This window comes from Eumetopias jubatus, unplaced genomic scaffold, assembly GCF_037043125.1.
Source record: "Eumetopias jubatus isolate StellerSeaLion01/CBP00866 unplaced genomic scaffold, mEumJub1_p1.0 scaffold_11, whole genome shotgun sequence".
NCBI classification, from domain to species: Eukaryota; Metazoa; Chordata; class Mammalia; order Carnivora; family Otariidae; genus Eumetopias; species Eumetopias jubatus.
Genome location: NW_028274817.1, coordinates 42,336,927 through 42,363,289, shown reverse-complemented (window position 1 = coordinate 42,363,289; position 26,363 = coordinate 42,336,927).

Here is a 26,363-nt window from a genome sequence, read left to right as displayed (position 1 = left end):
AACATTCCATCCCAAAGCAACAGAATACACATTCTTCTCTAGTGCCCATGGAACATTCTCCAGAATTGATCACCTCCTAGGTCACAAATCAGGTCTCAATTGGTACCAAAAGATTGGGATCATTCCCTGCATATTTTCAGACCACAATGCTTTGAAACTAGAACTCAACCACAAGAGGAAAGTCGGAAAGAACTCAAATACATGGAGGCTAAAGAGCATCCTACTAAAGAATGAATGGGTCAACCAAGAAATTAAAGAAGAATTTAAAAAATTCATGGAAACCAATGAAAATGAAAACACAACTGTTCAAAATCTTTGGGATACAGCAAAGGCAGTCCTGAGAGGAAAGTATATAGCAATACAAGCCTTTCTCAAGAAACAAGAAAGGTCTCAAATACACAACCTAACCCTACACCTAAAGGAGCTGGAGAAAGAACAGCAAATAAAGCCTAAACCCAGCAGGAGAAGAGAAATCATAAAGATCAGAGCAGAAATCAATGAACTAGATACCAAAAGAACAGTAGAACAGATCAACGAACCTAGGAGCTGGTTCTTTGAAAGAATTAACAAGATTGATAAACCCCTGGCCAGACTGATCAAAAAGAAAAGAGAAATGACCCAAATCAACAAAATCATGAATGAAAGAGGAGAGATCACAACCAACACCAAAGAAATACAAACAATTATAAGAACATATTATGAGCAACTCTATGCCAGCAAATTAGATAACCTGGAAGAAATGGGTGCATTCCTAGAGATGTATCAACTACCAAAATTAAACCAGGAAGAAATAGAAAACCTGAACAGACCTATAACCACTAAGGAAATTGAAACAGTCATCAAAAATCTCCCAAGAAACAAAAGCCCAGGGCCAGATGGCTTCCCAGGGGAATTCTATCAGACATTTCAAGAAGAATTAATACCTATTCTCCTGAAACTGTTCCAAAAAATAGAAATGGAAGGGAAACTTCCAAACTCATTTTATGAGGCCAGCATTACCTTGATCCCAAAACCAGACAAAGACCCCATCAAAAAAGAGAATTACAGACCAATATCCTTGATGAACATGGATGCAAAAATTCTCACCAAAATACTAGCCAACAGGATCCAACAGTACATTAAAAGGATTATTCACCACGACCAAGTGGGATTTATCCCTGGGCTGCAAAGCTGGTTCAACATCCGCAAATCAATCAACGTGATACAATACATTAACAAAAGAAAGAACAAGAATCATAGGATCCTCTCAATAGATGCAGAAAAAGCATTTGACAAAGTACAGCATCCTTTCTTGATCAAAACTCTTCAGAGTATAGGGATAGAGGGTACATACCTCAATATCATAAAAGCCATCTACGAAAAACCTACAGCGAATATCATCCTCAATGGGGAAAGGCTGAGAGCTTTTCCCCTAAGGTCAGGAACGCGGCAGGGATGTCCACTCTCACCACTGCTATTCAACATAGTATTAGAAGTCCTAGCCACAGCAATTAGACAACAAAAAGAAATCAAAGGCATCCAAATCGGCAAAGAGGAAGTCAAACTCTCACTCTTTGCAGATGATATGATACTGTATGTGGAAAACCCAAAAGACTCCACCCCAAAACTGCTAGAACTCATACAGGAATTCAGTAAAGTAGCAGGATATAAAATCAATGCACAGAAATCAGTGGCATTCCTATACACCAACAACAAGACAGAAGAGAGACAAATCAAGGAGTCGATCCCATTTACAATTGCACCCAAAACCATTAGATACCTAGGAATAAATCTAACCAAAGAGGCAAAGGATCTGTACTCAGAAAACTATAAAATACTCATGAAAGAAATTGAAGAAGACACAAAGAAATGGAAAAACGTTCCATGCTCATGGATTGGGAGAATCAACATTGTGAAGATGTCAATGCTACCTAGAGCAATCTACACATTCAATGCAATCCCCATCAAAATACCACCCACTTTTTTCAAAGAAATGGAACAAATAATCCTAAAATTTGTATGGAACCAGAAGAGACCCAGAATAGCCAGAGGAATACTGAAAAAGAAAAGCAAAGCTGGCGGCATCACAATTCCGGACTTCCAGCTCTATTACAAAGCTGTCATCATCAAGACAGTATGGTACTGGCACAAAAACAGACACATCGATCAATGGAACAGAATCGAGAGCCCAGAAATGGACCCTCAACTCTATGGTCAACTTATCTTTGACAAAGCAGGAAAGAATGTCCAATGGAAAAGAGACAGTCTCTTCAACAAATGGTGTTGGGAAAATTGGACAGCCACATGCAGAAGAATGAAACTGGACCATTTCCTTACACCACACACAAAAATAGACTCCAAATGGTTGAAAGACCTAAACGTGAGACAGGAGTCCATCCGAATCCTAAAGGAGAACACAGGTAGCAACCTTTTCGACCTTAGCCGCAGCAACTTCTTCCTAGAAACATCGCCAAAGGCACGGGAAGCCAGGGCAAAAATGAACTATTGGGATTTCATCAAGATAAAAAGCTTTTGCACAGCAAAAGAAACAGTCCACAAAACCAAAAGACAACCGACAGAATGGGAGAAAATATTTGCAAATGACATATCAGATAAAGGGCTAGTAACCAAAATCTATAAAGAACTTATCAAACTCAACACCCAAAGAACAAATAATCCAATCAAGAAATGGGCAGAAGACATGAACAGACATTTCTCCAAAGAAGACATCCAAATGGCCAACAGGCACATGAAAAAGTGCTCAACATCGCTGGGCATCAGGGAAATCCAAATCAAAACCTCAATGAGATACCACCTCACACCCGTCAGATTGGCTAAAATTAACAAGTCAGGGAACGACAGATGTTGGCGGGGATGTGGAGAAAGGGAAACCCTCCTACACTGTTGGTGGGAATGCAAGCTGGTGCAACCCCTCTGGAAAACAGTATGGAGGATCCTCAAACAGTTGAAATTAGAGCTACCATTCGATCCAGCAATTGCACTACTGGGTATTTACCCCAAAGATACAAATGTAGGGACCCGAAGGGGTACGTGTACCCCAATGTTTATAGCAGCAATGTCCACCATAGCCAAACTGTGGAAAGAGCCAAGATGCCCATTGACAGATGAATGGATAAAGAAGAGGTGGTATATATACACAATGGAATATTATGCAGCCATCAAAAGGAATGAGATCTTGCCATTTGCAACGACGTGGATGGAACTGGAGGGTGTTATGCTGAGTGAAATAAGTCAATCAGAGAAAGACATGTATCACATGACCTCACTGATATGAGGAATTCTTAATCTCAGGAAACCAACTGAGGGTTACTGGAGTGGTTGGGGGTGGGAGGGATGGGGTGGCTGGGTGATAGACATTGGGGAGGGTATGTGCTACGGTGAGCACTGTGAATTGTGCAAGACTGTTGAATCACAGTTCTGTACTTCTGAAACAAATAACGCAACACATTTTAAGAAAAAGGAAAAAGAAGAAGGTAACAGGAGAGGAAGAAAAGGGGAGTATGTCAGAGGGGGAGACGAACCATGAGAGATGATGGACTCTGAAAAACAAACTGAGGGTTCTAGAGGGGAGGGGGGTAGGGGGATGGGTTAGCCTGGTGATGGGTATTGAGGAGGGCACGTTCTGCATGGAGCACTGGGTGTTATGAACAAACAATGAATCATGGAACACTGCACCAAAAACTAATGATGTAATATATGGTGATTAACATAACAATAAAAAATTAAAAAAAAAAAAAACATTACTTGCATCCCAGTGATGTTTGGTGGGGGGAGGTGGACGGCTAGTTCCAGGGAATCATTCACCGAACACAGCAGAGCTAACGAAAACACTGATCAACTCTTTTAGAACGTTTTAGTTTTGTGGCAAAACACTGCTGTCTTAGGAAGGAGAAGAGTAGCAGAGTGGGCTCTCTATTAAAACGTGCTGAAGAACAGGAGGTGCCAACGGGTTAAGGGCCTGCCGGAGTTGGCAGGATAGCCTTGGATGGTGCTTGAAAGACATGTCAGAGATCGCAACCCACCACCTTTGTCAGTAAAACACGTGTGGCGTGGAGTGCAAAAGCAAGCCATGTACACCTTTTCTGCCAAGGCTAAAACCTCACAGGAGAAGGGAGTGTGGGAGGATGCTTAGCAGCCAACAAAGCCCTTCTTATACCCCGTTCCCAGGGTCCTGTTTGAAGGACACTAACCAGACTGTGGAGAGGAATGCCAGGCCTGGGTGAATGGGCTGCCTTCCTGTGCCATGTGAGAGGAAATGAAACAGCCCAAATTTATTGAGTGCTCATTACCTCTCTTGGGCTAAGCATTTTTCTTCTACCATCTCATTTAATGCTCATAACCACCCTCTGAGGTGGGTACTACTTTTATTCCCTTTTTTACAGATGAGACAACACAGGCTCAAGGAACTTCCCTAGTGGCACACAACTGGTAAATAGTAAAGCTGGGATTTGTACCCAGGTCGGTCTGACTTCAAATCATGTAAAACCAGGCCATATCCTGCAGACTGAAACGGATACTTAGGATGTTTCTATATTTGGCTGTTGTAAATGATGCTGCAATGAACATGTTAGTGCCCATTCATTGTACCCGGTTTCTCCGGTAAATACCCCCAAAGTGGAATGGTTGCATAATACGGTACTTCTAATTTTTTGAGGAACCTCCATGCTGTTTTCTACAGTGGTGCACTAATTTACATTCCATACATTACCGACAGTTCACGAGACTTCCTTTCTCCCTCCGTCCTGTTCACAAGCATTTTTTATTCCTAGTCTTTTTGGTTATAGCTATTCTAACTGGTGGGAAGTTTTACCATCTTGTGGCTTTGATTTGTCTTTCCCTGATTAGTGATATAGAAGACATTCTGACGTAACTTTTGGGCATCAGTAAGGCTTCTATGAAAAAATGTCTATTCGGATCTTTTGCCCAGTTTTTAATCAAGTTGTTTGATTTTTCTTTTTTCTGCTCTTGAGTTTTTGGACGTCATTTTGTATTTTGGATATTAACCCTTTATCAGATACATGATTTGCAAGTATTTTCTCCCATTGGCCAGGTTGCCTTTTCATTTTGTTGACAATTTCCTTTGCTGTGCAGAAGCTTTTTAGTTTGATGTAGCCCCATGTGTTTACATTTGTTGCCATTGTCCTTCCCCCAGGTGTCAGCTCCAAAAATAAATAAATGAATAAATTGCCAAGACTGGTGTCAAGAAGCTTACCACCTATGATTTCGTCCAGGTGTTTTGTGGTTTCGCGTCTTATGTTTAATCTTTAGCCCATGGTGTAAGACGGTGGTCCCATTCCATTCTTTTGCATGCGGCTGTCCAGGTTTCCCAATACCACTGAAGGGACTGTTCTTTCCCCTGTTGTATATTCTTGGCTCCTTTTGTAAATTAATTGACCGTATATGTATGGCTTTCTTTCCGAGCTCTCTATAGTCTCATCGGCTGATTTGGTTATCTGTTTTTATGCCGATAGCACACTGTTTTGATTGTTATAGCTTTGTGAAAGTGTTTGAAATCCAGGAGTGTGAGGCCTCCAGTTTTGTTCTTCTTTCTCAAGATGGCGTTGCCTATTTTCGGGTTTGTATTTGTTTGATTGATCCATTGTGGTTCCATAAAAGTTTAGGATTGTTTCTTCTATTCTTGTGAAAAATGCCATTGAATTTCGGGTGAGATTGCACTGCCTCTCTAGATTGCCTTGGGTAGGATAGACATTTAATGATACCAGCTCTTCCCATCCCCGAGGATGGAATATCTTTCCATTTATTTGTGTCTTCTTCAATTTTTTTCTTCACCGTCTTATAGTTTTCAGTGCACAGGTCTTTTGCCTCCTTGGTTAAATTTAATCCCGGTTATTTTCTTCCTTATGATACGAGTGTAAATGGATTGGTTTCTTGATTTCTTTTTCTTATAGGTCATTTGCAGTGTGCAGAAATGCAACAGATTTTTGTAGTTTGATTTTCCTGCAACTTTACTGAATGCATTTATTAGTTCTAACAGTGTTTAGGTGGAGTCTCTAGGGTTTTCTATATGTGATATTAAGTTGTCTGCAAATACTGACAGTTCTATTTCTTCCCTTACAATTTGCATGTGTTTTCATTTCTTTACTTGCCTAAATGCTCTGGCTAAAACTTTCAATATTTTGTGGAATAAAAGTGGGAAATTGGGCGTCCTGATCTTGTTTCTGATCTCGGAGAAATTGCTTTCAGCTTTTCACCATTGAGTATGACGTTGGCTGTGGGCTTGTCACACATGGCCTTTACTATGTTGAGGTGTGTCCCCTCCATCCCCACTTCCTGAGAGGTTTTATTTTTTTTTAAATCAGAAAAGGGTATTAAGTTTTATCACATTCTTTTTGCTGCATCTACTAAGACGATTATATGATTTTATCCTTTGTCTCATTAATGCTGTGTATCACAATTATTGATTTGCCTATGTTGCACCATCCTTGCATCACAGAGATAAATGCCACTTGTTCCTGGTTAATGATTTTTTTTTTTTTAATGTGCTCTTGGATTCCACTTGCTAATGGTTTTTCTTTTATTGAGGATATCTGTGTCTATATTCATCAGGGATATTAGTCTGTCATTTTCTTTCCTTATAGTGGTCTGATCCGGTTTTGGGGTCAGAGTAATGCTGGCCTTGTAAAATGAGTTTGGGAGGATTCCTTCCTCTCCAGTTGTTGGGAAGAATTTTTGAAGTGTTGGTGCTGGTTCTTTAAATATTTAGGTAGATGTCACCAGGGAAACATCTGTTCCTGGGATTTTCTGCTTTGGCAGGTTTTGAGTAATGATTCAATCTCTGTACTTGATATTGGCCTGTCACATTCTCTGTTTCTTCATGATTCAGTCTTGGTGGGTTGTGTGATTTTGGAATTTATCCATTTCTTCTAGGTGATCCATTTGTTGGCATATAAACATTTGTAGTAATCTCTCATGGTCCTTTGTATTTCCGTGGTGTCAGTTGTAATGTCTCCTCTTTGATTACTGATTTTATTCATTTGAGTCCTCTCTCTGTTTTTCAGAGTTAGCCTAGCAAAAGTTTCACCGATTTATTTCTCTTTTCAAATAAACAGCTCTTAGTTTCACTTATCTTGTCCATCCTTTCCTCTGGTCCCTGGTACATTTATTTCCTCTCGCATCTTTGTTACTTTCTCTCTTCTCTTGACTTTCTGTTTAGTTTGTTCTTCTTTTTCCTAGCTCCTTGAGGTGAAAAGTTAGGTTGAGGTCATTCTTGTTTCTTAATGTAGGTGTTTGTCACTGTAAGTTTCCCTCTTAGAACGGCTTTAGGAGCAACCTATATGCTTTGATATGCTGTGATTCCATTTGCATTTGCTTCTGGATTTCCCGTTTTGATTTCCTTTTGACCCAAGTGTTATCAAGAAGCATGTTGTTTAATTTCCACATACTGGTGAATGTTCTAACTTTTTGCCTGTTAGTGATATTTCTTACGCCTGTAGTCGGAAAAGATAGTATGATTTTAATATTCTTACGTTTGCTAAGGCTTGTTTTGTGATCTACCTTGGTGAATGCTCTGTGTGCACCTGCGAAGAATGTGTGTTCTGCTGCTATTGGATGAAATGTTCCATATATGTCTTTTAAGACCGTTTTGCCTACAGTATGGCTCAAGTCCAATATTTCCTTGTTGATGTTCTGTCTGGAGGACCCATCCAATATTGAGAGTGGGCTTTTGGAGGCGCCTGAGTGGCTTAGTCGGTTAAGTGTCTGTCTTAGCTCAGATCATGATCCCAGGCTCCTGAGATCGAGCCCCACGTTCGGCTCCCTATTCAGTCGGGAGCCTGCTTCTCCCTCTCCCTCTACCTGCCACTCTCCCTGCTTGTGCTCACTCTCTCTGTCCAATAAATAAACAACATCTTATGAATTGGGGTGTTGGAGTCTCCTTGTATTATCGTATTATTGTCAATTCCTCTTTTGGTTTTTTAAGGATTTGCTTAATATATTTTGGTGCTCCAGTGTGGAGTGCATATTTATGATTGTTATATCTTCCTGAAGAATTGATCTCCTCGTCATTACCTAATGAACATCTCTGTCTCCTGTTACCATTTTGGCTTAAAGTCTATTTTGTCCGACATTAGTATAGCTAACCCTGCTCTCTCTGGTTTCCACCTGCATGGAATATCTTTTGCCATCCCTTCATTTTGTACCTTTGTGTGTACTTAGAGCTGAGGTGAGCCTCTTGTAGGCAGCATTTGGTTCGATCTTGCTTTTGGATCACTAAGGCACTCTATGTCTTTTGATTGGAGAATTCACTCCATTAAGAGAGTAATTATTGATAGGACTTACTAATGCCACCTTATTTTTTGTTTCTTGGCTGCTTTGTAATTCTACTTTTCGCTTCTTCCTTTCTTGTTGCCTTCCTTTGTAAATTGATCATTTTCCATACTGGTGTGCTTTGATTCCTTTCTCTTTACCTTTTGTGTATCTATGGTATATCCTTGATTTGTGGCTCATGTGAGGTTTACATACAACATCCTGTAGGTATAACATTCTCTTTTACACTGAAAACAGCTTAACTTTGGTCACAGCCCCAACTCCATCCTGTTATTGCCCACCCTTTTACTTTTCTTACATCATCGTTTACATGTGTGTCTATGTGTGTGTGTGTGTGTGTATCGATTAATACATTCCTGATACTACGGCAGATTTCAATACCTTTATCTTTTATCCTTTTTTCTCTGGTTACCCTGTCAGCCCCTCTCCACATTCACAGTATTAGGGTATTCTGAATCTGACTATATGCTTACCTTTACCAGTGTGTTGTATATTTTCATATATTTGGTGTTACCAATTAGTTTCCTTTTGTTTCAGCTTGAAGAACTCCTTTCGGCATTTCTTGTGATCCAGGTTTAGTCACGAAAGTTTCCGTCAGCTATTATTTATTAGGGAAAGTCTTTATTTCACCTTCAATTCTGAAGGACAGCATTGCTGGGTCAAGTATTTTGGTGGGCAGTTTCTTTCTTTTAGCTGTTTGAATATATCAATCATCCTATCCTCTCCTGGCCTATAAGCCTTCTGCTGAAAAATCCACCAATACCCTTATGGGGCTTCCTTTGTACGAGAGAAAAAATTTTTTTCTCTTGCTCCTTTTAAAACTCTCTCTTTGATTTTGGATTTAGACAATTTGATTGGTATGTGTCTCAGTGAAGCATGTTTTGGATTGTAATTTTGAGGTGACCTATTAGCTTTGTGAACTTGGAGGTCCACATCTCTCCCCATGTTTGGGGAGTTTTCAGTCATGATTTCTTTCAGTAAGCTTTGTACTCTTTTTCCCTCTCTTCTCCTTCTGGGGTGCCAATGATTCCTACATTATTATTTTTGATGGTATCCCATAACTCACATAGGCCTTCTTGATTTCTTTTCATTGTTTTTTTTTTCTTTTTTCATTTCTAGTTGTACAATTTTAATTGATATGTCTTCGAGCTCACTGAGTCTCCCCTTTGCTCATTCAAGTCTGCTGTTGATGTTCTCTATTGAATTATTCAGTTCATTGTGTTCTTCAGCTCCAAATTTTCAGGTTAGTTCTTTTTCTGTCTCTCTGTTGAACTTCTCCGATTTGTTCTTGAATTGTTTTCCTGATATCATTAATTTGTTTATTTGTGTTTTCTTATAGCCCTGTGAGTCTTTGTAGAAGAATTTGGGTTGAATTCTTGTCAGAGGATTCCCGGATCTCCACTTCATTGGGGCCAGTTACTGGAGTTTTATGGTATTCCTTTGGTAGACACAGGTTTCCCTCATTCTCACCACTGTTGCCTTGTGTAAGTGTCTGTGCATTTGAGGAAGCAGTCACATCTTCCAGACTTTATGGAGTGATTATGCTGTATGGATGTGCAGCATACTGGCTTGCAGATGGTTTGGATGGTTACTCATGTGGGTCTGGGCTCTGGCAGGGTGGGGTCTCTGTAGGGGTTTTGTTTGGAGAGAGGTCCGGGGCAAGGAGGGCGCAAATGCTGACGTATGGCTGGCTTTAGGACCCGAATATCACTGGGACGGTTGTCAGCATCTGTGCACCCAGCCAGTGACTCCATCAGTGGGGGAAGCTGCTGAGTTTGTCTGCACAAAATTCTCCATAAACTGCAGTCAGTCCAGCTGTGTATATGCTAATAATAGCCTCTGCTTTTATTCCTTGTCGCTAGCCAACTCTCTTTGCTGCCATGGGTGTGGTAAAACTGAAGGTAGACCTTAATGCAGTGCCAGGACAGTCTAGAGAAGCTGGTCACTCACTCCACTGTTCCTTCCCTGGTGAGAGGAATTCTTACTAGCTGGGACATTTCTTCTTGGCCCAGAACAATACTAGCTTGGGGGATGGAATGATGCAGGGAAAAGGAAGTTGACTTCCTTCACTTCTTGTGCAATTCTGCTCTGCTTGTTTGTTTGCTTGACAATATGGCTAGAGCCGCCTCAGTGGAATGGAGAGGTCTCCCAGATGGGGTTTGTTCACGAACCACCATCTAATCATTGATGCTGTCGAGGAATGGGGAAGCTGAGATCCCCATATCTTCATTTTTCTCCAATGTCTGAGATTACCCCATGTGAGGAAGAACACTGAGTTCCTAAAAGGGAAAGAATATTCATTACGCCAGTCCAATTATTTTAATCAGCACAATAATTATGCACATGATTTTCCTTAACCAAAATTCCCAGGGGTGTGTGACAATATACCCGGGTCAGCCTCAAAGCCACCCAAAGTGATATGGAACCTGTCTAACTCCATTTCCCATGAGTTAACATTTTTCACCATTGCCTCTGTAGGAATATCACGTAAGAAGAGGTAGGGACATAATTGACACCTTTCAGGATTTCAGAAGATTAAATACCTATTTAATGCCCTGCACACCTTACCCCATCTCAATTCTGGTTACCTTAAGACTTTAACTCGAAAGTAAAGACCTTTATTCAAAATGATAACTCAGAGTATTTACACCAACTGACACCAAATGAACACAAATTTTAAAGAATGTAAATGAGGACGATAGAAAAAGATGTGGGATGTAAGAAGGATTGATAATAGAATGAATTGGCAAATAGGGGTAAATGATACATTGACGGCCTAGAATAATTACACTGATTATGGCAACTTAAAGAAAAAAGTTAACAAGATAGAACTAAATGCAGGATTATGATTCACTTGGATAATGGGTTGTGTCCAAGGACAGCACCTCATACCACTACAGGAAGCACTCTGCCATCACCTCCGGAGAGATCCAGACAGCCGTGCACCTGCTGCTGCCCAAGAAGACGGGCAAGCATGCCATGTCTGAGGCCACTGAGGCCGTCATTAGGTACACCAGAGGCCAATGAGCTCCCTCAGGAGCACCTGACCACACCGCAAACCAAAGGCTGTTTTCTGAGCCACCTCACATGGCAGAAAAGGACCTGTGGCCCTCCAAAGTGCAGTCTACTCTAGTGTTGGACCTGTGCTGTTCTGCCAAGTTTTAAAAATTCTTATTGTGAAAGAAATATTAAAAACATGATCCCCTCCACGTTATATATGTCTTTAGTGCAGTTTGCTATGATTTTTCTTAACCATACAGCATTTCATCACTTTTCTAAATGGTCATTTCTATTAGGTGTTCCCTTAGGTCAGCCTCTTCAGGGATCTCTACAGTCAAAACTATTTGCACAAGAATTTTATTTACCTCACGCATTGTCATTCTCCCACCTGTGTACAGTCGTATCATCGAGAGATTTTGTTTTCAAAATGTGTGGTATAGGAATAATCAAAGTTCAGTAGCAGCTATAACAATCAAACTTACCCCATTCACACTCCTTTAACATATCCCGTTGTCCGAATTCACATAAATGCATAAAAGAGGACCCAAACACCGTGCAGAAAACTCGTTCAAACTGTCTAGGAAAATGCCATGCTCAAGCTCCTGACCTTGTGAAAGGCCTACTTTGCTTCATTCAAATTTCTCTGATTCTGTGCCTTGGTAGCCTACTATCGTTCCCTTTGACACAAAGGGCTTCCTGCCCTGCAATTATGCCTGGATGACGGGGTCGACAGTGAGAGCAGCTGTGCTCCCAGCCTCCTCCCCTAGCAGCAGCCAATAAGCAACTGGCAGCGCAGGATCCACAGCCACTGGCCCCAAGGGTGGTCGGGTGACCAGGGCTGAACCAATAACAGCTTTCCCGTGTCATGCAGCCTGGAGGTTGAGGGGGAAGGTGGTGTGATTGCGTGCCTGTGGGTTTCTGTTGAAGCTCTTCCTTTTAACCAGGGTGGTGGAAGTGTGAACATGCAGATGTCACAGTGGGACCTGTCCCTATCGTTTTGCATCAAAATAAGAGGAGGCCCTTTGGCAATTAAGAGGACTAAGGTGACTCCTTCCTCTACCTCAAGTGATTTGACGGGTAGGAGGGCTTAGGATAATGGTAATGCACTTTAATACCCATTGTGTTTTCCTTCTTGGTGCATGGCCTTTTTTTCTTCCTTTGTTTCCTTTTCCTATAGGTACATGCTGAATTTCAAAGTAGCTGGTGATTATCCAAGAGCTTTCGATTCCAATGATTTCTAGCTTCGTATATATCTGTGAAGAGAGAACAGAGTGGCAGGGTTGGGGTGGGAACTCCAATCCTTGGATATTTGTTACAAGTTGCACAAAAACCCACCATTTTGTTACGTTTCCTATGTGTTCCATGTGAACTTCTAAAATAAATTTATTTTTTTTATTTTTTTAAAGGTTTTACTTATTGATTTGACAGAGAGAGAGAGAGAGCGCGCGAGAGTAGGAACACAAGCAGGGGGAGTGGGAGAATGAGAAGCAGGCTTCCAGCTGAGCAGGGAGTGCGATGCAGGGCTTGATCCCAGGACCCTGGGATCATGACCTGAGCCGAAGGCAGACACTTAACGACTGAGCCACCCAGGCGCCCCTAAAATAAATCTAAATAACCTTTGATGTGATTGTAGAAACCTGTGAAAGATGTCATTCTGAGCCAATCGGTGAGACAAAATTAGGAAAATTACAGCAATCCAACCTTTTCAGGAGCCCATTAGAAGAGAGAAAAGGCCAAAGGCATTTGAGGGGGGAGAAAAAGAGCTTGCTTCATAAAAATCCTACAAAAGCCACAAGGAAATCGAGTGGAAGTAAATCCTTGTGGGTGGTACCTAGAAAATGCCATACATAGCGGGAAGAAATTTTAGAAGCCTAAGGCTCCTTGCGGAGCCCTTTGCCTTTTCAGAGAAAGAACTGTGGACCGTTTAGAAAAGGAAAACTGAATTTCACTAAGTCTCTTAAATTCAATCAAGCTAAATGCTACTGGTTCAAAATGCCCATGTTTGTCAATATGACATATGGATGTTTTTCAAAGTTACTCATGCGTATCGGTGTCATACACGTTATAGTAGGTAAAACGTTATTTTCAGAACCTGAATCCATTAGAGTATGTGTGTGTGCATGTGCGTGTGTGTGTGTGTGTGTGTGTGTTGCGTTTGTAATTTTGGAAATCAAATGGGAGGACTGGGAAAACAACATTAAATGCACCATAATTGGACTGTGGATGGGACATCTGGAGTGGAAATGTGAGAGATACACATGAAATCTGGGAAGGAGAAAGGAAATTGGGGTTTGATGTCAAAGACCAGAGAGGGAAAGGAGTACATCCGATTATTCCTATGAGTGGATGATTGAAGTAAAAGGTACCTAGTGAGCAATCATGGTGTAATGCTGTGGTTACTGAGATGAAGTAAGGGGAATGGCTACTGCTTCACTAACAAAGTATAAGCAACAACACGGGGGAAATAGCAGTAATAGGACAGGCATATACGAATCAGACTTTTTCAATGCTAGTCATTGTGTGAAATTCTTTGAAAAGCATAAGAAGGACTCAAACTCAGTACGGAAATATCTAAATCCAAAAGTTCAAGAAACAACAAGTATTCAGGACCCCTCCCAACTGAGGCTGCTACTCTTAAGTCATTCAGATTTACCTGACTGTTCTTTTCAGGCTACAACCTTTTGTTCTTGAAAGGTCAGGCCTTAGTTACTTAGGGTATTGTGGGTATTGTGGAGCATCCGATTAGCGCAGCCCCACGCTTCTGAATCGGCCTCTGATGGACCTGCAGCCTCTGAGCCACCGCCATTGTTCCTATGCGTGAGGAGGTGTCTCAAGATGAGCCAATACGTGTCTTCCTTGGTCATTCCACCTGGGAGATTGAGAGGGAAGCCTCCGAGTTTCTTTTTAAAGAGCTCAACCTGTTTATTCTTAAATTCAACATCCATAAAGCCACTCTGTCAGATTGCTGTCAAGGTTTGTAAATGCTGCTTTCAATTTTGTGTTTACGCTGTTGTGGGAAGGTAACAGTTTGTGGATCAGCACCAGCCCAGGGGGCACATTTTGAGTAGCAATGTGATGGAAGTGTCTTGCCTGAAGGATGCTAGGTGTGAGCATCTGAGGAGGGGATCAAACCCAGTCTTCTCACCCCAGGTGCTGAAAGACGTGCTCCCCCGGCAAGCCTGCCACTGCATCCACCTGAAGCCTGTCTTCCCCTGTTAGCCATGGACAGAAGGAGGTCCCTGAGGTGGGTAGCAGTCCTTCAGACACAGCAACAGAGACATCACTCCCCATTCTCCTCATCTCCCCAACTATAGGCAACCGCTATTTCTGTTTTATGTCTCTGTGGTTTTGCCTGTTCCGGACATTTCATAAGAATGGAATCATACGATATGTAGCGTTTTCTGACTGGCTCCTTTCACTTACAAAATGACTTCAGTTTCGTCCAGGTTGCAGCATGTATCAGTACTCCATTCATTTCTATGGCTGAATAATATTCCCTTCATACCACATCTGTTTATCCATTCATCAGTTGCTGGACATTTGGGTTTCCCCCACTTTTTGGATATTATAAAAAATGCTGCTATAACTATTCTTTTATAAGATTTTATGTGGACATAGATTTTCATTTCTCCTGGGTATATATTTTGGGATGGAATTGCTGGGTTATACGTTATCTCTATGTTTAACGTTTTGAGGAACTGCCAGCCTGGTCACAAAGTGGCTGCGTGATTTTACTTTCCCACCGGCAACAAATGACAGTCCCACTTTCTCCTCATCCTCGATAACACTTTGTTATTATTATCTGTGTTTTTGATTGTAGCCATCCTGGTAGGTGTGAAGTGGTATCCCATTGTGGTTTTGATTTGTCTTTCCCCAGTGACTAATGATGTTGAATATCTTTTCATTTGCTTAGTGGACATTTGTGTATCTTCTTTGAAGAGATGTGCATTCAGATCTTTTGCCCATTTGTTAATGTGGTTATTTGTCACATTATTACAGAGCTGTAAGTGTTCTTCCTATATTGTAGAGACAAGTCCCTTATCAGATATATGCACATATACTTGTAAATATTTTCTCCCCTTCTGTGGGTTTTCACTTTCTTGGTGATGTTTTTTGAAGCATGGAGTTTTTAAATTTTCATGAGGTTCACATTACCTATGTTTTTCTTTTATTGCTTGTGGTATCATATCTAAAATTCTGTTGCCAAATCTGAGGTCATGAAGATTTACCTTTATGTTTCCTCCTAATCGTTTTATAGTTTAAACTCATATTTTGATCTTTGACCCATTTCTAGTTAATTTTAAATTTTTTTCTTGTTTTCTTAAAATTTTAATTCCAGTGTAGTTAACATGCCGTGTAATATTAGTTTCAGGTGTACAATATAGTGATCCAACAGTTCAATGTATTACTCAGTGCTCATCAAGATAAGTGTACTCTTAATCCCCTTCACCTATTTCACCAATCCCCCCCACCTCCCCTCTGGTAAGCATCGCTTTGTCTTCTACATTTAAGCGTCTGTTTCTTGGATTGTCTCTGTCTCTGTCTCTCTCTCTCTCGCATTTTTCCCCCTCTGCTCATTTGTTTTGTTTCCTAAAATCCACATGTGAGTGAAATCATATGGCATTTGTCTTTCTCTGACTGCCTTATTTTGCTTTTCATACATTCTCTAGCTCCATCCGTGTTGTTGCAAATGGCAAGATTTTGTTATATTTTATGGCTGAATAATATTCCATTATCTATATCTGTACCTCACTTCTTCTTTTTTAAAGATTTACTTATTTGAGACACACACACACACACACACACACAAACACACACACACGAGACACAAGTGTGCACGAGCATGTGGGGGCTGTCAGAGGGAGAGGGAGAGAGGATCCTAAGCAGGCTCTGCGCTGAGCACAGAGCCCCACGTAGGGCTCCATCCTACGACACTGAAATCAGAACCTGTACCGAAACCAAGAGTTGGATACTTAACCAACTGCACCATCCAGGTGCCCCCATATCACATCTTCTTTATCCATTCATCTCCTGATGGACTGTTGGGCTGCCTCCACAGTTTGGCAATTGTAAATAATGCTGCAATAAACATAGGGTTGCACACATCTTTTGAAATTAGTGGTTTTGGGTTTCTTTGGGTAAATACCCAGTAGTGAAATTACTGGATCATATGATAGTTCTACTTCTTAATTTTTTGAGGAACCTCCATACTGTTTTCCACGGTGTTTGTGCCAAGTCTTATTCCTACCAACAGTGCATGAGGTCTCCCTTTTCATTATATCCTCATCAACACTTGTATTTTCTGGACTTTTTGATACTAGCCCTTCTGATTGGTGTGAGGTGATATCACATTGTGGTTTGATTTGCATTTCTCTGATGAGTAATGAGGTTGAGCATCCATTCATGGGTCTGTTGGTCATCTGTATGTGTTCTTTGGAAAAATGTCTCCTTAGGTCCTCTGTCCATTCTTTAATCAGATTGTGTTTTTCCTTTTTAGTTGTTTGAGTTCTTTATATATTTTGGATATTCACCACTTACCGAATATATCATTTGCAAATATCCTCTCCCATTCACTAGTTAGACTTTTTCTTGTGTTAATGGTTTCCTTTGCAGTGCAAAAGCTTTTTATTTTTGCTTTTGTTTTCCCTGCCCGAGGAGACATATCCATAAATATGTTGCTAAGGCCTATGTCCAAGAGATTATTGCTTACGTTTTCTTTTAGGAGTTCTATGATTTAAAGTCTCACACTGAGCTCTTCAATTAATTTTGAGTTTATTTCTGTGCATGGTATAAGAAAGTGGTCCAGTTTCATTCCTTTGCCTGTAGCTGTCCAGTTTTCCCAATAGCATTTACTGAAAATAGTGGAATATCATTTATACTGTTATAACATTGTTATGAAATACTGTTATGATATTGGGAGGAAAGAAAATGGTCCAGCAGTGGGCCATGATAGAGTCATTCTCATGGCAGTGAGAACTCTAGTTATGGGACTCACACTCTCTCTGGGACCTGAAAATGAAATCAGTACAATTTGGTTGCTTTGGTGACATCTTAAGGTGAAAATGGTGTAGGCATAAATCAGCCAATGTGACGGATGACCTTTATGTGTATGACCTTTTCCAAAATTCACCCAGTGTGTTGCTTCTGGGATGCCTAGGACATGTACTTTATAACTTCTTAGTCCATTTCTTAAGTCTCTTGGGCTCTCTTTAAAATTTTCTTTCTCTTTGTCTCTCTATAAGGTGTTCTGCACAATCTCTTCCACCTGTTTTAATTCACTAATTCTCTATCCAGCTGTGTCCTATATGCTGTCCAGAATTTCTTCAATCTTTTATTCCAGTGGTTATGAGGTTCTGTTCTAGAACATAAATGTTTCTTCAAAATACTTTGCTCTCGTAAGTAATTAGATATTTCTTCCTCATATTTTAGGTATCTTATCGCTGACTCATATAGGTTAAACATATTTTAATATATTTATATCTGATAATAAGCTTTTACTAGATATAGTTTGGCTTACTGATACTACTGACAGTGGCCTGCCTTTGGATTATGTCCTTGTTTAGGAGGACTTAATCTGTAGGTATATTGTTAAAGCCTCAACTAATGTTCAGCCACTCTAAAAAGAGGTAGAATTTGTTGTTCCATATGGCAGGCATGAATCAGTTTGTGGTCCAGATGACCTATAACTCTATGTGGCATGTTTCTGATAGAGGCAACACGAAGTTTAGAAGATGCCAGAATCCCACTGTGATTGGTGGATGGGACGCAGAAGGGTGTGCAATCAAATGCACATGTGACGTGGCCTGACATAGCGACGTGTTCCCTGCATTGCACTTTGTCCATTCAGATGTGGAGGTTGCCCGTGACGTCAGGAAATGCAGCGACTATAAATGGGCCAGTGCCCCCAGCCGCCGCCATTGTCCTTCCTTTCGAGCTGTCGGGAAGGTGAGCCCCACATGGCTGAGCCTGGCTGTGAGACCTCTTCTTAGGAAATCCTGGGCACAGACGGAGGATCCCACGGCAGCCGACCCGAAGAGCCCGAAGCAGAAGGAGCCAACGTGCCAGTGCTGCCGCCACTGCTGCCACCACCACCCTCTCAACAACACTGCCCCCCACCCCCGCTACAGTTTCACCACCTATTCCCCAGGGTTCTGAGGCATGTTCACAAGGGCCTGAGCCCCTCGCAGAAGACCGTGAGCGTCATGGATTCGTTCGTCAAGGACATCTTCGAGCACATCGCCGACGAGGCCTCTCGCCTGGCCCGCTCCACCAAGCGCGCCACCATCACCTCCAGGGAGATCCAGACAGCCGTGCGCCTGCTGCTGCCCGGGGAGATTGGCAAGCACGCCGTGTCCGGGGCCACCAAGGCCATCATCAGGTACACCTTCTGCCAGTGAGCTGCCTCCGGACCGCCTGACCACCTCGCAAACCAAAGGCTCTTTTCAGAGCCACCTCACTTGGCACAAAAAGACCTGTAACTCTCCAGAGACCCACCTACTCTAGCGTTTGGACCTGTGCCATTCTGCCCATCCTTATAACACCTTTGTCGTTTATGAAACATTACCAATTGTATCAACCCCACCTTAATGTATGTCTTTAGTGCAATTTCTTCCAAGCAAAATCATCAATTTCCTTTAACCACATTGCAATCATTTCTTTGCGTAGAGTGCCATTTCTGTCAGTTATTGGACCTGTGCCATTCTGCCGATTTTTATCTCATTTGTGCCATGAATGAAACAGTATGAAACATCACAGCTCGACTTTAATATATGACTGTAGTGCAGTTTGTTCCAAGGAAAATCAGAATTTTCCTTAACCATAATGATTTTCATGGCTTTCCTAAATGGTCATTTCTCTTAATTATTTCTCCAAGTCAACCTTATGGGGATATTTTCTTAATGGTCTTTACCCTTTCCCTTTTATTCTCTCACTAGTGCATGGTGGAATTTTTGAGAAGTTCATTATGTCTGATATGGCAACGGATAAAATGCAGAAGTAGACGTAAAAATACATCTGAGTTCTTTAGGCTAGATATTAAGGAGATTTTCAGATATCTGAAACGATGTCAGTCTCCACTCTACTTTTTTAGAAAACATATTTTTCACATGCACTTATATCATCATGATGTCATGGGTTTTTAAAAATCATTTAAAATAAATTGACCAAAATTTCTATTCTAATGTTTTGTTAAAGTAAACACTGTCAGATACAACTGGCGCAAAAGTTCTTTGGCTTCCTATTAATTTTGAGACGTGTAAAGTTGTCCTGAGCCCAGAAATGGTTCTAGAGATTTACTCATTCTGGTGCAATCAGGTCAACTGAAAATAGCCTCTTTTCGGTGGTCAACTTTCAAAAACAATTCAATGCCTAATATCCATCAAAACTTCCAAATCATATTGCTAACTTAAACGTACTTTATAGAATCTTCAGTTGACTTTGGCTCCTTGGACTAATGCAAAATGAAGGGAATTAGTAATCTTAGTTTATCTGGAGACTTCTGTTGAATTAAATCTCACAAGTACACCCAACACAAAGTGGGGGGGGGGTGAGGGACATTCAAATCATGATGTTGACGGAAACTTTCTTGTCACCTTCCTGACTGAAATAGGAACGACAGTAGCATTTCATCCGCAAACATGATATTAGGCTTTCGCTTGAGGTCTATGTGTTCACAATAACATCTTTGGTTTTCAAAGTGTTTTAGGTAACAGAATGGATCTAAAACATTCGCACGTGCTGTTTTACCACCTATCGAGATTAACATTTTTTTATATCGTTTGGCTTATTCCCATAAATCATATTATAGATTTTCCAATAGTCAATCCTGCTAGCATTCTTGGAAGTAAATCCCTTCCTCCTGGATGGCTTTTTCTCGACATTATTTGGGTCCTTTCCTGTGCTTGTTCCTGTGTGTAGTCAGCAACAGACTATAGAGCTCGGATTTCTCATGACTTCTGCACCCTTGGCCACTTGCTTTTCTCAACTGTCCCCAAGGTCTTACTGTGTCCTGGGGGCTTCAATTTCCCAGAAGCAGCCCGGACCCAAGGCTTAGTTGGGCTCCCTCTGCAGCAAGAACGTGGACTGTGATAGAAGGCAAACCGGGGGCTAGTGGAGTGGGCTTGACCCCTTAGTCTTTCCTTCACCTGTTTATGTCTGGGTGTCCAACTCTCCATGCTCCTCATATGTGAGGCACAGCTGTGCTTGAGAGAGCCAACTGTGCTCAGCCCTTCCTGCCCCCAACTAGGGCAAGTTCTGCATTCCAGGCCTTCCCCTACCTCTGTTCCTTGACCCTCCAGCCCCAAGAAGCTGGATTGTACTAGGAATCCCCTGAAAGCCACATTCTTAGTTTGTTTATCCCTTATTTCCTCCTCAAAGAGAGGCTGGCTACTCCTCCCAGGTCGGACCCCACCCTCACGCAGCAGATCATTGTCAGCACATGTGTCAGGGTTGCCAACGGGCCTGAGGTGTGAGGTAGGGTGACCGTATAATTTCATGTCCAATTAATGCAGATGGTTTTGAGAGTAAAAGGGGTGCTCTACATAATTGTGCTGGGACAGCAGGCAAAATCAGGACACGAGGACTCCCTTCTAGGGAAAAGGTCTGGAGACAGAATAAGGGCATCTCTTGGGGCTTAGGGATTTGCAGAGCACAAAGTTTCGTAGGAAGATGAGAGTGCATCACCTTTTCCATAATCTGTTCTCTTTGAAGTGCTGGTGCCTTTGTTTTCTGGGGAAAAGTAGTGTGTTACGAGGCTGCACTGACAGGGAAAGGAGACACAACATGGTCAGCACAGCTGTTTGAATCCTACAGCTGCTGGGAACTAGTGGGACTGGGCTCTACAGCAAGAGTGATTAAGGGCACAGGTTCTGGAGTCAGATTAGACCTGGGTTCAAACCCCAGCTGTGCCTCTCCCTAGCTGTGGTGTCTTGGGTAAGTGACTTGACCTCTTTGAACCTCAGTTTCCTCCTCTGGACAATAGGGTCTACAAGATAGTTGAGAGGATTCAGTGGGATAATGCACACAGAGGGCTCAGTGAATGGTGGCTATACTTATTCTCAGTCCTGAGAGGCATGCCCTGAGGCAGTTGGAGGGGTGGGGGTGGGGGATGTGATTTGATGCCAGACAGCTGTAGGGACTTGCTCTCCTGGCTACCTTGGTCCCATCTGTTTGCGTAAGGCTGATGGTGAGATAAGGGAGGACGACTCTTCCTTTCCTGACCCTCTGTTAGTAAAGTTGCAGAGATAATGCTGCTCTGAGTTGCAAGGGGAAGTTGCTAGGGAGCAATTGGAAAGTGTGCCTTGTTACCTTGCTAGCTTTGGGCATTGCTGACTCAGGCTTTTGTTGGCAAGCTGTTCCTCCTCACTCCCACTCACCCTCTCCCACTCACCCTCTCCCTATCCAAGTGCCATTCACCTTGCAAGTCTTGGCTCAGATCCTACCTCCTCTGTGAAGACGACCTGACCATCCCAGCCTACAGTGACTTCTCCCTCCCTGAGCCTCAGTACCTCCAACTGCAAAAGCGGGTGTATTCTTTATAATGCCCCTCCGGAAGGGCCATGATTAGGGCTGAACGAGGGAACAGATGTCGCATGCCAGGTGCAGTGTCTGGTACAGGCCTATGGTGAGTTCCCTGCTCCTTCTCTTCATACGCGTTGAACCCCCCACAATGTGTGCATCCTGGTCTTGATCAGATGCAGCTTTCTATTGGTAGTCATTTGGGAGTATGCCTGTGGTAGGTCTCTGTTCAATTGCAATGTCGCAGAAGTTAGGGGGCCGCATCCTACCCTTCCTCACCTTCCAGGATCTAGCACTACACAAATCTCCATAAGAACCTTTTTATTTTTTTTTTTTAAATTGAGCTCTGGAAGACTCTATGCGGCAGGCACTCTCCTGTGTCTGTTTTACACACAGGTCCAGTCTTTACCCTTTGCCCCCATATTTTCCTTACAGGACAGGCAGGCATAATTCCTTCTGTTGAGAAGAGGGAGCCCCAGAGAGGTTGGGTTATCCACTACCCCAGCTCACCTACCTAACGCGTGGCCTAGCCAGGAATCAAATCCAGTTTTGACTCCTGTGCTAGACTGGGTCCAGTGAATGCCTGTGAATGTGGGGACAGGAGGATGCACAGAAGTAGAGGCCAGAATAGGAGTGCCTGCACCTTTACTTTTCCTTAGTAGAGGGAGGCTTGCTTGAGAAAAACCTATAGGTAGTAAAGATTTAGGATTCAGAGGGTCCCCAAGCCCAGGTAAGGTCCCTCTTGGACAGGAAAAAGGAGGGCGGGGAGTGATGGGTCAAGCTAAGGCACAGGGAATTCCACAGTGGCTCCAAGATCCCAAAAATTAGCAGCGGAGGAGGTGAATAAGCAGGTGTCAAATGAGCCTCCTTTGAAGAGGCTTATTAACCCAGAAAGTTTTGAATTCCCTTGGCGTCAAGGCTGAGCATTTCACTCCAATAGAGTACCGATCATGGGACCTATGATTAGGTGTGGAGATAAGCTCTGCTGCACTCTGGCATCAGGGGTGATGATGGGGAAAGCCGAGGGGATAGGCCATTTAATTCAGCAGACCTCAAATCTGGTAGGACTTCAGACTAACCTGGGAACCCGTGGCTATAACCTCTCACAGCAGGCTAGGAGGCTGGTAATCTGAGGCTAAAACACAGTCTGAGTCCTAAACCTCCAGCCCGCGGCCTGAGCACTTCAGGGCCATGGGACTGTGCTCAGCCAGGCTTCACCTAGATCTAGTAGAGCTAGGCCTCCTACGGGTAAGTGCCTCAGGGGTCCACGAGCTGTGTCTTTGGTCCCGTCAGATCTTCCAGAGGCCTCACTCGGGTCAGAGGGAAAAGTCCTTCTCTGGCTGAGCTCCAGGGTTTCCAGCTCTATCCCTGCCCTGCCTCCCAGGGATTAGGATGCTGGCAGCCTCAGCGAGGGAGCCCGGGATATCCAGGCTCTCCCCCTGCCTCAACTGGTCTGCCACAGCAGCATCCAGCTACACTACCTGCTTCCATTCACAGGACCCCTCCAGCCCCCACCCCAGTCCGGGAAGCAGCAAGCAGCAAGAAGCTAGGCTGCGTGTTAGGTAGAACAGAGGTCTAATCCTGGCTTACCTGCTTCCTGAACTGTGTTACACATGGCAATTGACTCAACTTTCTAATCCTAGGTTTATTCCTTGTCCATCCGGGATCTAGCCAGTCCTTACGTCATAGGGCTTTAGAGGTCCATGAGGGACATTATCATGCCCTCCCTCCCCACCTAACTTCCCAGAAGGGAGGAAAATCCACTGGCAGAAATGCAATAAAACTGTCACATCTGGGGGAGGTCATCTATCTAAACTGTACAACTTGGGATAGTAGTTTTTGTCGTTCCCTGCAACAGGATAAACATCCCCTTTTCCCTTCAGATCGGGGAAAAACAAAGGAAAACCTGGAATCGCCACTTTCAAGTAATTTTCAGCTCTCCAACCACCATAGTTTAGCCAGGCTATCCCCAAGAAGGGTCAGGAAATCTCAGGTTCGGGTTTACAGCACAGCCTGCATTCATCTATTCATTTATGCAACAAACATTTGCTGAGTACCTACTACGTCAGGCACTGCTAGGTGGGGCGAATTACAGAAGGATAAGCTGAGAGCCCATAAACTGGTTAGAGTCTAGAGGGGGGAGGCAGATACTTTGGTCACAGAGATATAATATATTAAATGCTATGACAGAGACGTGCTCAGGTTATTTCGGGAACCTAGAGGAAGGGCATCGAACCCAGTCCAGGGGCTAGTCAGGAAACTCTTTCCGGAAGAGATAAAGTATAAGTTATGTGGGTTTTGTAGTGTTTTTCACGTTTCACGTCATATTTTGTTTGTTTTTTTGTTTTCAGTCCTGTTTTCAGAACGAGGAGGCAAGAGGAAAGGCAGACGTCTCAAGCGCAGAAACAGTATTTCCTCCCAATGTCATTTATCTGCAAATAGTGAAAGTTTGACGTCTTCCTTGCCAATTTGGATGCCTTTTATTTCTTTTCATGGTCTGATTGCTGTGGCTAGGACTTCCAGTACAATGTGGAGTAAAAGTGGTGAGAGTGGACATCCTTGTCTTGTTCCTGACCTTGGGGGGAAAGCTCTCAGTTGCTCTGCATTGAGGGTCATGCTAGCATGGGTTTTTCATACATGTGAGTTTTTTCATGGTAGCTGTGTGTTTTTTTTTTAAGATTTTATTTATTTATTCATGAAAGACAAAGAGAGAGAGCAGGGAGAGGCAGAGGGAGAAGCAGGCTGCCTGCAGAGCAGGGAGCCCAATGCGGGACTCGATCCCAGGAGTGTGGGATCATGACCTGAGCCGAAGGCAGACTCTTAACGGAATGAGCCACCCTGGCGTCCTGAGCTCTGGGTTTTTATGGCTTTTCTTATGTTGAGGCATGTTCCCTCTAAACCTACTTTTGTTGAGGGTTTTTATCATGAGTGGATGTTGTACTTTGCCAAATGCTTCTTCTGCATCTATCGAAATGATCATAGGTTTCCTATCCTTTGTCTTTTGATGTGATGTATCATGGTGATCGATTTGCAAATATCGAGCCACCCTTGCATCTGGAGAATAAATCCCACTTGATAGTGGTGAATGATTTTTGTGCTTGTGTTGTTGGATTCGGTTTGCTAGTACGTTATGGAGGAATTTGTGCGTCTATGCTCAGCAGGGATGTGGGATACTGGCCTGGAATGCTCTTCTTTAGTGGTGTCTTTATCTGGTTTTGGTATCAGGATAATTTTGGCCGCATGGAATGAATTTGGAAGTTTTCCTTCCTTTTCTATTTTTTTGGAGTAGTTTGAGAAGAATAGGTATTAACTCTTCTTGAAATGTTTGGTAGAATTCACCTGTGAAGCCATCTGGCCCTGGACTTGTGTTTGTTGGGAGTTTTTTAATTACTGATCCAATTCCTTTGCTGGTTATTGGTCCGTTCAAAGTTTCCATTTCTTCCCATTTCACCTTGGTAGTTTATATGTTTCCCTCAGAATTTAGCCATTTCTTCTAGGTCATTCAATTTGTTGGCAGAGTTCTTCATAATATTCTCTTAAAATTGTTTGTATTTCTGTGGTGTTGGTTGTTATTTCTCCTCTCTTTTGTGTGATTTTATCTATTTGGCTCCTTTCTCCTTTTCTCTTGATAAGTCTGACTAGAGTTTTCGCAACTTTACTGGTTTCCCACCACCCCAAACAACCAGCTCCTGGTTTCATTGATCGGTTTCATTGTTTTCTTCGCTTCTATATCATTTATTTCTGCTCTAATCTTTATTATGTCCTTCCTTCTGCTCGTTTTAGGTTTTGTTTGTTGTTCTTTTTCTAGCTCATTTAGGTTTTATTTGATATTTTTCTTGCTCCTTGAGGTAGGCCTGTAAATGCTATACACTTCCATCTGAAGTGCTTTTGCTGCATCCCAGAGGTATTGGACCATTAGGTTCTCATTTTCATGTGTTTCCATGTACCTTTTTAATTTCCTTTTTTATTTCCTGGAGAAGGAATTCAGGTGCGCACTAAACTTGTTGGGACCTCGGTCACAATATCTTCCAAACATTTCATTTCATTCTGCATTTTGTCTGCTGATTTTCAATGTCAAAACAGTAACAGATCTTAGGAGAGTCCTGTTTTTATTGGAATACTTCATATTGCACATCATTACCTTATTTCTGATGAGCAGTAAGTGCCATTGGATCAGGACATGCTAGAAACCAGGATGCTCTGGAGACCCAGAGTCAATGTGTCCATCTCTTAAAATGACACCAAAGGTAAAGTGGTGGTGATGGAAACACATGAGTACATAGGGAGAGAGGAAGAAAATGATGCGTGGGTTTAAACAGGCATGTGTAACAGGAGGTAGCAATATTGGAGCACCTTCCCTTTCTATTCAATTGATTTGTGTTGGGGGGGCAAATTTTTTGGCAGGTCGGGAGCAGCACACAAGAAAGAGAGGCATAAATTGGACAAGTCCATTTTCATTTATCTACCCAAAGACAGAATATTAAGAAGTTACAAATAAGAGTTGGGGGGTATTTCAACTGGTCATAAGTAATTACACATCTCATAACAGCTCCTGGTGGTGC